This window comes from Coenobita brevimanus, chromosome 55 (genome assembly GCF_032717465.1).
Source record: "Coenobita brevimanus isolate Jiangsu-jjx chromosome 55, ASM3271746v2, whole genome shotgun sequence".
Taxonomy (NCBI): domain Eukaryota; kingdom Metazoa; phylum Arthropoda; class Malacostraca; order Decapoda; family Coenobitidae; genus Coenobita; species Coenobita brevimanus.
Genome location: NC_137008.1, coordinates 13822564 through 13837077, shown reverse-complemented (window position 1 = coordinate 13837077; position 14514 = coordinate 13822564).

Sequence of the window (14514 nt, the reverse complement as noted above, 5' to 3'; positions counted from 1 at the left end):
AAGTGTGGCTGCAGAGGAAGGATGAGATGTCATATGAAAGGTATAAGGAAAAGAGGAATAGAGCGAGAAGGGCTGTGCATGATGCTAAAGTGGCAGCAGATGAGAGGTGGGGTAGGCGGCTGACAGAGAATTTTCAACAGAATAAGAAAATGTTTTGGAAGGAGGTGAAAAGGGTGCGAAAGGGAGAGTCTGGGAAGGAAGAACGAGTAAAAGCAGAGGATGGAAGGATGTTAATTGAGATGGATGCAGTAAGGAAGAGATGGGCAGAGTATTTTGAAAGATTATTAAATGTAGAGGAGGAAAGGGTGGCTGAGATTGTGGCAGATGGAAGGGTGCAAGGAATAAATGTGTTGGGAGAGTTGAATGATTCTTTGATCACGAAGGAGGAAGTGGAGAAGGCAGTAAAGGAGATGAAAACAGGGAAAGCTGCAGGTATGGATGGGTGTGCTGTGGAATGCCTGAAGGGTGGTGGAGTGACTATTGTTGACTGGTTAGTAAGATTGTTGAATGTGTGCTTTGAGAAAGGTATGGTGCCAATTGACTGGGCAAGTGCTTGTGTGGTCCCGTTGTATAAAGGCAAGGGTGATAAGTATGAATGTACTAGCTTTAGGGGTATAAGTCTGTTGAGTGTTGTAGGTAAGGTGTATGGTAGAGTGTTAATTATGAGAGTTAGAGAGGGTACAGAGGGAGTGATTAGTGATGAGCAGTGTGGCTTTAGGAGAGGGAGGGGATGCGTTGATCAGGTGTTTGCTGTGAGACAAGTGTGTGAAAAGTATTTAGCGAAAGGCAAGGATGTGTTTTGGGCATTTATGGATTTAGAGAAAGCGTATGATAGAATTGATAGGGAGGCTTTGTGGACTGTTTTAAGATTGTATGGACTTGATGGTAAGTTACTAAAAGGGGTGAAAAGTTTTTATGTAAATAGTAGAGCATGTGTAAGAGTGGGAAATGCTGTGAGTGATTGGTTTCCCGTGAGAGTGGGGCTGCGACAGGGATGTGTGATGTCACCTTGGTTGTTTAATATTTACATGGATGGTGTTGTAAGGGAGGTGAATGCAAGAGTTTTAGGTGGTCTGAGTCTGGTAAATGTTGATGGTGGAGATTGGAATCTGAAGCAGCTGCTGTTTGCAGATGATACTGCACTGGTGACTGATTCAGAGGAGAGATTGAGACAGTTGGTAGAGGAGTTTGGAAGGGTGTGTGAAAGGAGGAATTTGAAAGTAAATGAGAATAAGAGTAAAGTGATGAAGTGTACGAGGTTGATAGATGGTAGGGGGATGAATATAGTTTTGAATGGTGAGTTGCTTGAGGAGGTAGATTGTTTTAAATATCTAGGGTCACATGTTGCTGTGGATGGAAGAATAGATGCAGAAGTGAAGTTTAGAATAAATGAAGTAGGAAAGGTGCTGGGAGGAATGAAAAAAGTGTTTAAATGTCGTTCGCTTAGAATGGATGTAAAGAGAAGGCTGTATGAGGGTGTTGTGGTACCGACTGCATTATATGGGGCTGAAACATGGAATATGGGTGTAGCAGAGAGGAAAAGTTTGAATGTAATGGAGATGAGGTGTCTGAGGAGTATGTGTGGAGTGACGCGTATGGATCGGGTGCGAAATGATGAAGTGCGAAGGAGAACTGGAGTTGTTCAGGAGATGGCTGGTAGAGTTGAGCAGAGGGTGTTGCGATGGTTTGGGCATATGGAGAGAATGGATAATGAGCGATTGGTGAAAAAGATAACTAGATCTGATGTGAGAGGTGTAAGGCTGAGAGGAAGACCACGAATAGGATGGATGGACAGTGTGAAGAGAGCGCTGGATGCGAGAGGGATGTCTGTTGAGCAAGGAAGAGTGGCTGTGCGCGACAGAAATAAATGGAGAGAAATTGTGAATAAATAAGTGATGACGCGGCCCTGAGGGGATATTCTCCCGCATTTGGTCTGATCAGTTAGTCAGGTCAGGTGCGGGTAAGGGGATGGGTATGTTATGATGTGGCAGGGGTAAACCAGTTCTGCTGTCGGGCCCTGCTGCGGATGTCACTGATTGCATTGCGCAGTTGACCCTTGTGCGGTGTGGTGCGGTGAGGATCTGTTCGTTCTCCCCTTTGGGGCTAAGATGTGAATGAATGTGTTTAAATGGATGAGTAAATGGAGAGTGTGTCGTCCTGTCTCGGCTACCTCCCTTTCCTTGGGGGAAGCAGCCTAGGTATATAGATAGATATAGTATTGAAAACGCTAGAAATTTGGGGGGTGACAGCTAGAGGTACTTTCGCTTTACGCTTTTGAGTATCTTGCTTTTCACGTAATATCAACAAGGTAGGTGCACATAATGTTTAATGGAGGATATTTAAGTATTACCATCTCATAGGATGTTTTGTTAGTCTGAAGAAATATGTGAAAATGTACAAATAAATATGAATAACATCCAAAATAATATCAACTTAATATTTGTATTTAGGCAGTAGGTGATGACGTCCATAATCCATCCACAAGATGTGGTGCTGCCTACTACTTCTTTCATTTTATCATTCCTTTTCTGTCTGCCCTCCTCTCTTCTTATTTCTCTCATCTTACTTGTCAGTTCTTATTATTTTTCTTTCCTTTTCAGACAGCTTTTCATCGAGTGACAAGCCAAACGGTTCCCTGTAACCCAGAAAACCATTTGCAACGCCGGGTGATAACCAAATAAACAGTCCATAAGTGTTCCCAAAGTGTCAAAAGTTAGGTTGGTGGCGGGTTAGTGCCCCTTCCCGTAAAACAACTAACTCAAAGACAAACGGCCATCCCTTACATGATTCTGGCACCTGGCTATGGATGGATAAATTATGTGTATTTTATTCTTTGTCATTCCTGCCACTGTGGGTAACTTTGTGAACACTTTCTCACTACTAAAGTGTACTTTAAGTATTAATAAATTCTTCAGCCGTAGCACTATCAAAGAAAAGGAAGAAGAAAAACAAGAAGAAGAAGAAGAAGATGAAAGTCACTGTAATGGTGTTTCAGATGTAAAAAGACGTATTAATATAGTTTTTTGCCTTGGTGTTAAACATAAATTTCATAATTTTCGCCTTCAGTTAAACATTTGGACACTTTCTCATTCCAGAAAGCAATAATTGTTTTAAACTATTGAGTATTGACCACTTTGACATTTTATTTCTGATATTCTTACAAGAGCCCGTACCTACTAAATAGCATATCATGATAAAATACAGTTCACAACCTCTGATGGCCACAGGACGCCTTGGACTCACTGCTGACTTTTTACACGCCACCCAAATTACACAAGACAAATGAGGGTGGAGTAGTTTGCTAGTCACCTCGTCCTTCTCCTTGACCGGGCCCGAGTGTTTTCTCTGACCAGAACTAAAGTGTAGAGGATGAAAACGAAGACAAGGAGAAAAAAATGGGTGATAAAACGTGGACGAGGCTTGAATTGCCGTCATCATTATCACCACCAGTAGCAGCCTGCCACAGTCCTCTGCACGACAATGGCCTCTTTCTTTCTTTTTTCTCACTGGTTCTCATGTCTGTTAACAATGTCCCATTTAGCCCTAACAAATCTGCAATTTTCGTCCCTCTCTCTCTCTCTCTCTCTCTATCTATCTATCTATCTATTCATCTCTCTGCGTGTGTGTGTGTGTGTGTGTGTGTGTGTGTGTGTGTGTGTGTGTGTGTGTGTGTGTGTGTGTGTGTGTGTGTGTGTGTGTGTGTGTGTGTGTGTGTGTGTGTGTGTGTGTGTGTGTGTGTGTGTGTGTGTGTGTGTGTGTGTGTGTTCTGGCTCGGTCAACATGTTGTTCATCTTTTCTATGATCTACAAAAGACGTTTCTTGGCCATGACAAGTTTTCTTTTCAACATCGATGATCACATCCATATTTTCGTCTTTTCCTGCATCCATGTAGCTTTGTCTCTCCATGTGATGCCCAGAAATATTCTTTGCATTATTCCCTGAGCATTTGTAATATTACATTCTAGGGATTTTGTTACACCCCAATGTAGATATCCTTAAGCTTAAGCTGAGGAGACATAATTGTTATATAATTTTATATTTCTCTTGTTTAGAGGAAAATTCATATCCGCCAAGAAGTGACTGTTTCCCAAAGGCCTTCACTCCTCGTCTCATTCTGAGTTTGATTTCACTAATATGAGTTGATGCTACCTAACCTACCTATGCCGAGTGGGCTGTATGTGTACGAGTATACCAGCACTTTTTAGGCCTTCACTTTTTTTTTTTTTTTTGTGTTGACTGAGATTCATCATCACACTTAGTAATTCGTTTCATTGTTCGCTGAAAAGAACACCAGCGACAACAAATGGAATGTAGTATAGTTGCTCAAAATTTATCTTATTGTTTCTTGCTTTACCACTCTAAATATCTGGCAATATCCGTTAGACATGACATAGATGAAATTGTCTCATTAATTGGTCATTTCTGGGGCTTTTTGGTACTAGTGATAACTACGTAAACTTTGCTAATATTATTTCGTAGGGTTATTCAATCCATTGTCTTACTTTTAACCACATCATCAACAATTTTTAGGTCTCCACATCATAGTGTGGAGGACAACTGGATTTGCTTTTTTTCTTTTTCTTCTCTTTTTCTGCCAAATATTTGTCACCTTGACACCATTCCTCTGTTTCTCAGGGTCGCACTATACAAGTCAAGAGTTCAGCCGATCAAACGGCGATGTTCAGTCGTCAGACGTTCCTGAGCGCCAGTCATCTTCACTATAAAAAAAATCTTGACCGTCAGCTTAGGGGAAACTTGGTTCAGGCGTTTGAATTCCGCGACAAACGCCAGATTGGACGAGAATACTCCACATGAGCGCGAATTTTGAATGTTTTTTTTTTTCCATAGAATAAACCAGTCACCACTTACCCATTGTAAGCTGTTATATATGCGTCGAGAATATGTGTATCTGGATTACCATTGGTAAAAATTGACGGTAAATCACATAAAGAGGATGCATTTACTCTCAAGATACAGTATACTGTATAGGCTAAGCGTGAATTATGATTAAGCCTCTGTGCCATTATCTGAATTAAATAATTGTTGAAAATATATAGATTTGAATATACACGAAGAAACTGAATGTAATAACAGCATATTTCATAGATTTCCATGGTATATTTCCTGCCAGCTCACCAATCAAGAACTACAAAGCAGTATCGCAACATTATGTGCATCTCTACTCATTAGCAGTGCCTATGTTCCTAAATTTATATAGCAAGATGTAAATACATAGTTATAACAATTATTTTTAATATGGAGATTTTCCTTCTTTACAAGGTTGGTTGAATGGTGACCTGCCCTGCAGCACCAACACAAGAGGGATTGTTTGTAACCTTTTTGTAAATATTATATAATATGTAAATGTAGTATGTAAGTAGTTGTAAGTAGAATCCAAGTAGGGCGTCAACGCCCAGTGTTATGTCTATGATGAACTGATTATTGTGTCTACCTTGAGTGATTCATGCCTTTGTGATCGGGACCACCGCCCTAGCCGGATGAGAGCCAGCGAGCAGTAGCTGTCTATACGGGTCTGGGGTTGGACACGAATGCTGTCCTCTGCTGTTGTATAAAGATTCAAGACGGTGTTTAATATATTGTCAGAAAACTAACTAGAAGACTTTGCCTTCACCTGCAAGTGGCGTAAAGGGGGCATTGACAGTATTAATGTTTGGTGGAAAGCGAGTGGGATTATAGTGGTTTACGTTTTTTGTGGGCCACTTAAAAGATCTAGGGAGGAAAAAACAATTGTTTTCGCCTAAGGATTCCAGCAAATTAGTGAGTACAGGAATTGGAAATCTGTCCGGGATAGTCAGTGCATTCAAGTGTCTGTAATCTATGACTGGTCGTAACTCACCACCTTTCTTTGGAACCAGAAATAGTGGGCTGTTCCACCGGCTATCAGAGTGTTCAGTGACCTCATTATTCAACATGTCCTGAATAAGACGATCGGCTTGTTGACTTTGGCTATGTGGTAAACGGTAGGCAGGTATATATACTGGCTGAGCTCCAAGCTGTAATGTAATATTATATTTTACCAATTCTGTCTTGCCCATATTCTCACCAGGTAGGACTACTACTTCGCGAGAGTCTCGCAAGAGATTAATTAATTGATGTCGGTGTTCCAGGAAATTACTTTGTTTCACATGAGATTAAAAATTAAATGGAGTATTGGTGGACTGAGCAACTGAGCACACATCAGCAACAGGGTGTGAGAATTCCTGGCACACACGTACGGCCGCTGGGTACACCAAGAAATCGCCAATCTGTGTTCCCGTTCGTAAAGTGTATGCGGCGTTTGTTGTGTTGGCAATGTACAAGTAGCATAAACCATCCTCCAGCACCGTACACAACGCCGACTCATAAAGCTAAGCCATTCACACAACACGTCTCAGGTAAGGTTAGTACATACACTCCTGCTTTCGCACCCACAACATGAACAAAGACCTTGTTAAATTTGTGCAGCAACAAAATTGTGCACTGATTTGTTACTGCACGTCTTATCTCTGCGTGTTGTAAAACATCAATCACACTATCTGAGGTAGTTAAATGAGACGTGTCTGAGTCGGCGAGTGTGCCACTGTCAGAGGGGTTGATACGATCCACAGTTGAATGCTCAGAGGATGTACTACTAGATGGTAGTGTACTTGGCTGTTCAGGTAACGGCGTGTGTATTTGGTTACTCTTGACTACTGTTGGAATCATGTGAGACTTAATAACTGAGTCGGTTTGGGAAAGTACCGGACGTGGATATTCCATACTAGATATTGGGAAACCATTGACATGTACACAACGAGAAGCAGGGAGGAGAGCAATGGCTTCTTGGGCCATTGTCGAAAAGCCAATGAGAGTGTCTGCTGGATACTTAAGATCATTAGTGATATCAAACTCTACGTCAAAAGGTATTAAGGCTTTATCAAGTTGTACATCTAGTGTGATCTTTCCTTTGACCTGAAATTCTGAGCCATCCACACCGCATAGGCGAATGTCAGGTGGTTCGAGGAGCCCAACTCTTTTAGTTATTTTCCTGATGTTGTTTAAAGAGGTATCTGAGATTAGATTTATCATAGATCCGCTGTCCATAAAGAAAGAGCTTTGTGTCCCTTCGCTCCATCCTAAAATGACTAAGCCTAAAGATGTTATAGGTCCTACCTGACAAATGGGGAGTTGATTATCTGTTACCTTATTTTCAGACACCGGCGGATCTTCTGCTGTTAGGTTACATTTCTCCAATCCGAGCACTCGTCTTCCCCCGACTGACGGCTCTTAAAGTAACGACACTCGTCCGTGGAGTGAGTTGTACTATTCTTATGGTATTTGCATGTTAGACGTCGGGACCGCGAAGGTGCGCGCAGGCGTTCCCATTAGGAAAAACATCTTTCTTTGCGTGCACAGCTAGACTCTCGATGACTTACATTACCGCAGTGCCAGCACACAATTGAGGATTGTTTGCTTTGTCGCAGAGTTGAATTGTCACGACCGCTAGAAGGTGAGCGATAGTGTGAGTGAGGCCGATTACTAGGTTTGGTTCTTGTAGTTGGTCGCGAACGAGAGGGATCAGATGAAGTAATGCTGGTGTGTAGTAGTCTCGCAGTACCACCTGCAGAGGGAGAGGGTGAACTGTAAGAATCGACCTGGCGAGTGAAGTCTGTTCCTGACCTTTCAACTATCGCCTTGCTAATTTCCATGATTATGTCTCCAGGGTTAAAGGCAATTTGTAGTGCTATTTGTTTTTGGGGATTCCGAAAGCCAATTGAGAAATCTAAAGTAACCGAACAAGTTAGCAAAATTATTTAATGTAATCATGATCTTCCCGTTGTGTTGTGTTACCCATTGAGTACCACTGAATAATTGGCGCAACTCTGAACTCGTCGGCCTCATAATAGCAGCTGCCTCAATTACTTTTGCATGTTGAGGAGTTACCTTCATGTCCTCCTGCATTTGCTTGAGGAGATTAGTTAACCCTATAAGGGATGCAGAATTGGAATGTTGGCAACAATACTGAATAAGCCGTTGGCGAAAAGCGTCAAACGTTTGGCAATCTTCAAAGTGCCCCGCACGAATAGCGGCTTCTATTAATGATCTGCCACGATGGAGTCGACTGAGACGTTATGAAACTTTCAAGGGTTCAGTTACGATCTGGCGATTATGAATGTCGTTTTCGACCTCTCTGAGGAAATCGTAAATTGAAACAGTACTATTCTCTCCTGTAAATTTGGGTCTATTCACATCATCCAAATATATGGATTGGGGAGGTGGAGGGTTCTGAGTCGCCATCGTAGGAAGAGGGTGAGACCGCGACGGTGAGGAAGTAGGCACGGTAGTGAACTGAGACGGTGTGTGGGAAGGAAGTGTCGTGGCGGTAGTGGTGTGTGTATGTGTAGTAGTAGGGAGGGATAAAGACTGTGGAGAAGAGTGAGTGGTTTCGGGAGAATCAGTTGGAGAAGATGATAGAGTATCTGGAGTTAATATATCTGGATTTAGGGTAGGAGTAACATGAGTAGTAGAAACAAGTAGAGAACTTACAGTTGGTTTGGTATAAGATCTGCCACTACGAATATTTACATTATCATTACATACAGCGTTAACCGTGTTACCGTCAGGTTCAAAAGGTGAGAGATCTACCCTTTTAAAAAAGGACATTAACAGAGTAGGAAGTAAGCAAATGAAACTAAATGAACAAATGGATGAATAAATGAAAATAAATAAAGGGAAGTATTTATAATTTGTGAAGAAATGATTTATATACAATGAATATGAGTGAAAATGAATGCGTTATTTACAGCTACGTATCAGTATTATTAGGAAAAAATGGGATGAAGTAGGAGTGAGTGAACAAAAAATTCTAACTGAATGGAAAATGAGGGACCAGAATGCAATGAATGGATAAAGGTAAATGGTGAAAATATTACAGTCTATAGAGAAAGCTTGGCTTCTCTGTAGAAAGAGATTAATCAATGTGATGGAACGAGGAATTGCATGAAAATGCAGGTAGGAAATGCTTGTAGTAAGATGCGATCCATGCCAAGGCTAGAGAAAATGTGAGGCTCTCGTCTCCTCGTGATTGGGTGGATGTGTTCGTGACGTCACTGGGTGGCGGCTCACCACTGGGCGGAACGAGAAGCTGATAGGAGAAGGAGACTGTGACGTAACTAGGTGTGAGTGGCCACGCTCCCTGGGTGATGTCAGTGTGTGTGGTGGGTGGGGAAAACGATGACGTAACGGCGTCGGGCGGCGGTTGGGGGCTGCTTCCTGGAGTGGGGTCTGGGGTGGAGTTTGTGGGGGCTGAACACAGGCAGGCAAAGGCAGGTTGTAGGTTGATAGGAGCAGAAGCCTTATGTGGCTGTAGTGGCGTGGTGATAGGTGGGGTGTTAATGTGGAGGAAATTCCCAAAATTACATCAGGCTGCTAGAACGATTCCACACCAAGACTGCAAACAGGGCTGGAGGCTAGGGCGGAGATAGACTGTGTGTCGTCGTGGGAAGAACAGCAGCGACAGTAGCGTGGGGGCATTGACAGCATTAACAGGATGCAGTAACACTCCTCCATTTTTTTTCCCAGCAGTTTCTTTCCACACCTATCATCCAGTCATGACCAGGAGACCATGTTGAAAAATACGGTTATCAGATGTGTGTACTGTCACAGTTGTTCATTCATTTCCTATAGTTTTCTTTCCCTATACCATTGCCACCTTCCCTGTCTCAGTTATTACTAATTAATTTCCAGTTTCACTCAGTAATTATATTCCTCTGGTATTCGCTTTCTTGAGTATTGCCTTTCCCTTCAAGCAGTATACACTGATTTCTCAGGTTACTTGGTACAGTATTTCTTTTTCTATCCCAGTGTGCTAGACGTCATACATCTTTTCCCAGAAATTATTTCCACTCTACAGTACTTTCATCCAATTTTGTTACATACATTTTCAGTATGCATTCTCTTTCGTTTTCTTAGCTTTCTCATAAACTGTTCATATGCTTGACTGGCCTCCTCCATTTGATATTTCTCTCGGTATTTTCTGCTTGGCACAGCCACTGTTTAACTGCCTTTTTTTTTTTTTTTTTTTTTTCAAGCTTTTGTATACCCCTTCCACTCAAACCAGTATTCCCTGCCTTTCCTACACATATCTACTCTAATATACTATAGCACTAGCCGTGTGTGTGTGTGTGTGTGTGTGTGTGTGTGTGTGTGTGTGTATGTGTTGGGCAGCCGAAACTACACATTCAAATCACACCAAAATTGGAAAAGAAATCGCAAAAAATTCGCTGATGTGAAAAAACTTGGTCCCATCATGATTGAAAAACTTCTACTATATTTAATGAGCGATCACATTTTGACCAAAAAAACGCCGCTCCTGGCGCCCGGTGTCGTATGCACGGAGTGACTTATGCTGGAAGTCACTTTTCCGCTCAGTGCGCATGCGCCGAGTGGCCGTTTAGCTTCTATTTTGAAAGTATCCGCATGTTATCCCAAATTTTGTGCCATTTATCAACAACATTGTATGAAATACATGTGCCAGGAAGATAGTTGGATGTCTTATCGACCTGTAGGTAACTATAGGTCGATATATGGATATATAAAAATAAAGATATATGTGTATGTTATAGGGAGGTTTTCGAATTAGTCATTTCGTGAATTAAGATTAGTTTAATTTAGGTTTATTTAGGTTAGGTTGATCTAGGATAAGGTTAGGTTAAGGTTAGCTTAGGTTTGGTTAAGTTTGGTTAGTTTAGGCTTAATAGATAAGGGAACGGTAACTTCCAGCATAAAGTCACTCCGTGCATATGACACCGGCATAGGATCTCCGTAGATTTTTTGGTCCACAGGTACAACTAAAGTATTTCGGACTTGCGTTTGGACAACTTGGGTTCCATTCCCGAAGCTACAAATAACACGATCAATTCGTTAGCTGCAAAAAATTCAAGCGACAAAGTTACACTACAACAGCACATACACGCTAGAGCCCTCTGCAGGAGCAAGTGCGAGGGGCCCGAAGGGTCCACGAGCACTTGTCCATTACTAAAACTGTCATTGCCATCTTTCTTTTTTTTTTTTTTTTAATTAAGCATATGTATGGTACAGGCCATTTTCTTAAGTCTGCAGCTATTTGCAGGTAAGAAATACTCCTGGGACAGAAAAATGCCTAAGGATGCTGTTTTCTTTCTTTTGTTTTCTGTGAATCTCATGAAATAATCTCCATTGTTTTACTAACAAGGTCTGTATTACAGCATTAAAGTCAACACACTTGTGCTCAGATATGAGTGTTTGGCTGAAACAGGTAGATATTTTAGCCACCATCCTAACCAACCAACTCACTCTTTACCTATGGCAACTTTTCCTAACTTTATCTTACCTAAATCTAATCATATTGGTGCAAAAATGAACTTCATATATTATTTCAATAGGCAACTTGAACAATTGCATTTATCTGTTAGTATTGTAAAAAACTAATGTACTATATTTTTACCCATAACTGTAGTTTACAGTATATGGGAACACTAAAGCTGGTGAAAAATGCAAACCTAACTAACCACTTACCAACACTGACCTAACTCTAATATCTGCAATTCCTGCTTTATAATAAATTATATAGATACTCTTCTTATACGTTATATACTCATTGTGCCTCAGATATGGGGGGAAAGAAGTACTGTACCCAGCAAAGTACTGTGACATTCACTGCAGCTGCTGCATGAATCAACTTTATACCTAAACTTCAAGTAATATAGTTCAAGAAGCAGTCCATTAACCCACCCCCCCTAAAAAAAAAAAAGTCAAATTTATTTCAGGAGTTTTCAATGCCAAGACTGTTACACCAGGATATTGTTGGAGCAGAGGCAGAAACTTATTGGCTTGCTATCAAATGTAATAACTACAGCACTGAGGTGGCTAACCCACAGACTTTTAATACTGCTGCCGTTCCAGAATTTTATCGAGAAATTACACAAGTAGTCTGAAATAAACTTGGAAGCACAATGTATCTTGACCCCAAATAATATGCGCCGTGTCGCCACCTCACCACCACGGAAGTTTTGCCTACTCATATTCGTTTACAGCAATGGTTATTCACCTGGGGATACGTACCCCCAAAGGGTTAATTTTGCCCTTTCAAGGGGGCAAAATCGGTAAAACATTGCTATTCTATATTTTCTTTTTCTTTTTGCGTAAGACACTAAAAAAAAAAAAAATCATCAGTAGGATAAAGTTTGGTAAAGTATTCACCATTCTATATTTAGTGAGTACACATGATGCATGTTGCAGCTATATACGGCTGGAGTGGGCTATTCTGCCATGCTGAAAAAAAAAAAAAAATAGGTTGCCTCTTCACTAACGTGTGATGCGAAATTCCTCAGAGCCATGCATAGAAAAACTGTTTAAAGAAAAACTTTCACCCATCACACCAGTAGTCTAAGCAAGTGCATGATCTACACTTATTTTAATGTGATTGAAAACCATATACTAACTTCTTTCTGTAGCTTCCATAATCGCTTGGAAAATACATTCACAGTTCCAATATGTTTTTTCTACTCTTTCTCACGGTTTAAGTAGGATGGGGTAGTAACAGCCTATCTTGGTGTGCCAAGGGGAAACAGTGGCAAGAAGCTTAAGAACCACTGGTTTACAAAAACATTTAGTCTTGTTTCATTTTCTGAACAGCAGTCAAGGAAACATTTATATATATATATATATATATATATATATATATATATATATATATATATATATATATATATATATATATATATATATATATAAAGCTATCGTATTTATGAATATTCAAGTTTGTTACATGAAAGGGGGGTCTTTGGTGGCGTTTATCCTCCTGTCACATTCCAATACTATTTTACGCTATGACCAGGTGACGAACGCTGACGCTAACAGAAAATTTATTTATGGTAGGTAAAACAGGAAGGTCAAGACACTCACGTTCGTCACTAATGGCGTTTGTTTTTTATGGTACTGCCCTTAATCGCTTCGGACTTGAGACAGTTGTTGCTTGTGCAAATACCCCCAGACACCTTTTTTCTGTTGTTTTGGTTTAGGGTTTTTAAAGGGTTTAATAGATTCACAGGGCAGTTAAACACACACACACACACACACACACACACACACACACACACACACACACACACACACACACACACACACACACACACACACACACACTTTTTTAGTTCCAGTGTTTGTATATTTTCGTAATTCACCATGAAAATTTACACAGAAGTATGTCAGTGCTCTGTAGCTGTGTGCAGGTTATCTTGCATTCACGTAGAAATGTTGACTTTTATTTTTATTTTTTTTAAGTACATAACACTTTTCTCTATTACAGATATTATCATGAGTGACCTGTCTTCAGTTTTTATGTTTTCTCAATTTTCTGAGACATGCCGTTTGTCACTGAGTAACCAATACGAAAGTAATTCCGACTTTTTACATTGTTGTCTTCTCTATGAATCATCTAGCCTGTTATTTTCTTTTTAGTTTTTAATGCGACAGGGAGATGCCTTATCGGAGAACAGCATTTTAATGTCATAAACATTGTATATCTGTGCGCAACAAACGCATTTTCGTAAATGTGGGTACTGGTTTATCCTCAGATTATTCAGAAACAGTTTTTTTTTTTTTACAAACCAGTATTCTTCAACCGTTTACTCAGGTGAAACGCCTTTTTATAATAATTTTGTTATACAAGACGATTATATTCAATGTTGCCTAAACCGTCAGTAGTGAGTGGGATAATAAAGGTAATACATAACCTCTACGGTTAGTAAAGTGTCTCTAATCCTGCATAAAATCGTCTGGTGGAAACAATAAGAGCGTAAAATACGTTATCGGAGTGAAGTGACAGATAAGAGTGATACTAAGACCACCTACATTACCCCTCTTTATTGTTAGAAGTTCTAAAGATCACCACCCTGACATAATTTGGCAATCATGATGTTAGTATTTAACAGTTTAGCAGAAGATTCCATACATCTTCTGGTTACATAATGTATGCTAGTTGTTTCCGCTGTGTTAGTCTCTCTTAATGAAATAAGCAACATTTTGGTGCTACAGATTAGGAGGATATCAAGCCGTACATTTTAAACTTCCTTGGACAGCTTTATGCCTCCAGGTCCGAGAGCAGCAAGTCCCAGGGAGACTGTATTCCACCTCGTTACAACCTATAAACGTATCTGTTAAAGTAGATATAATGGATTTAAAGTTCCAAAAATAGAAAATTGGTCATGAGTCAGCCATCCTGGATTTTTTAACAATTTTGAAAAGACGGGGATCAATCTCCTATATGGCCCTACAGTCATAAAATATGAGAACAATCCAACAAATGGTTTCTAAGATACAGCGTGGAACGGACGAACGGACATAGGGACTAACGGACGTACAGATCGACGGACATGACCTAACGTAAGATTCTACTTCGTGAAAAAAGAAGTGGAATAATCACATGTGCGCAATGTTCACTGCAGTGTTATTCTTTAGCCAGTAACATGGACACATTTTTCTTACCCTCTGACT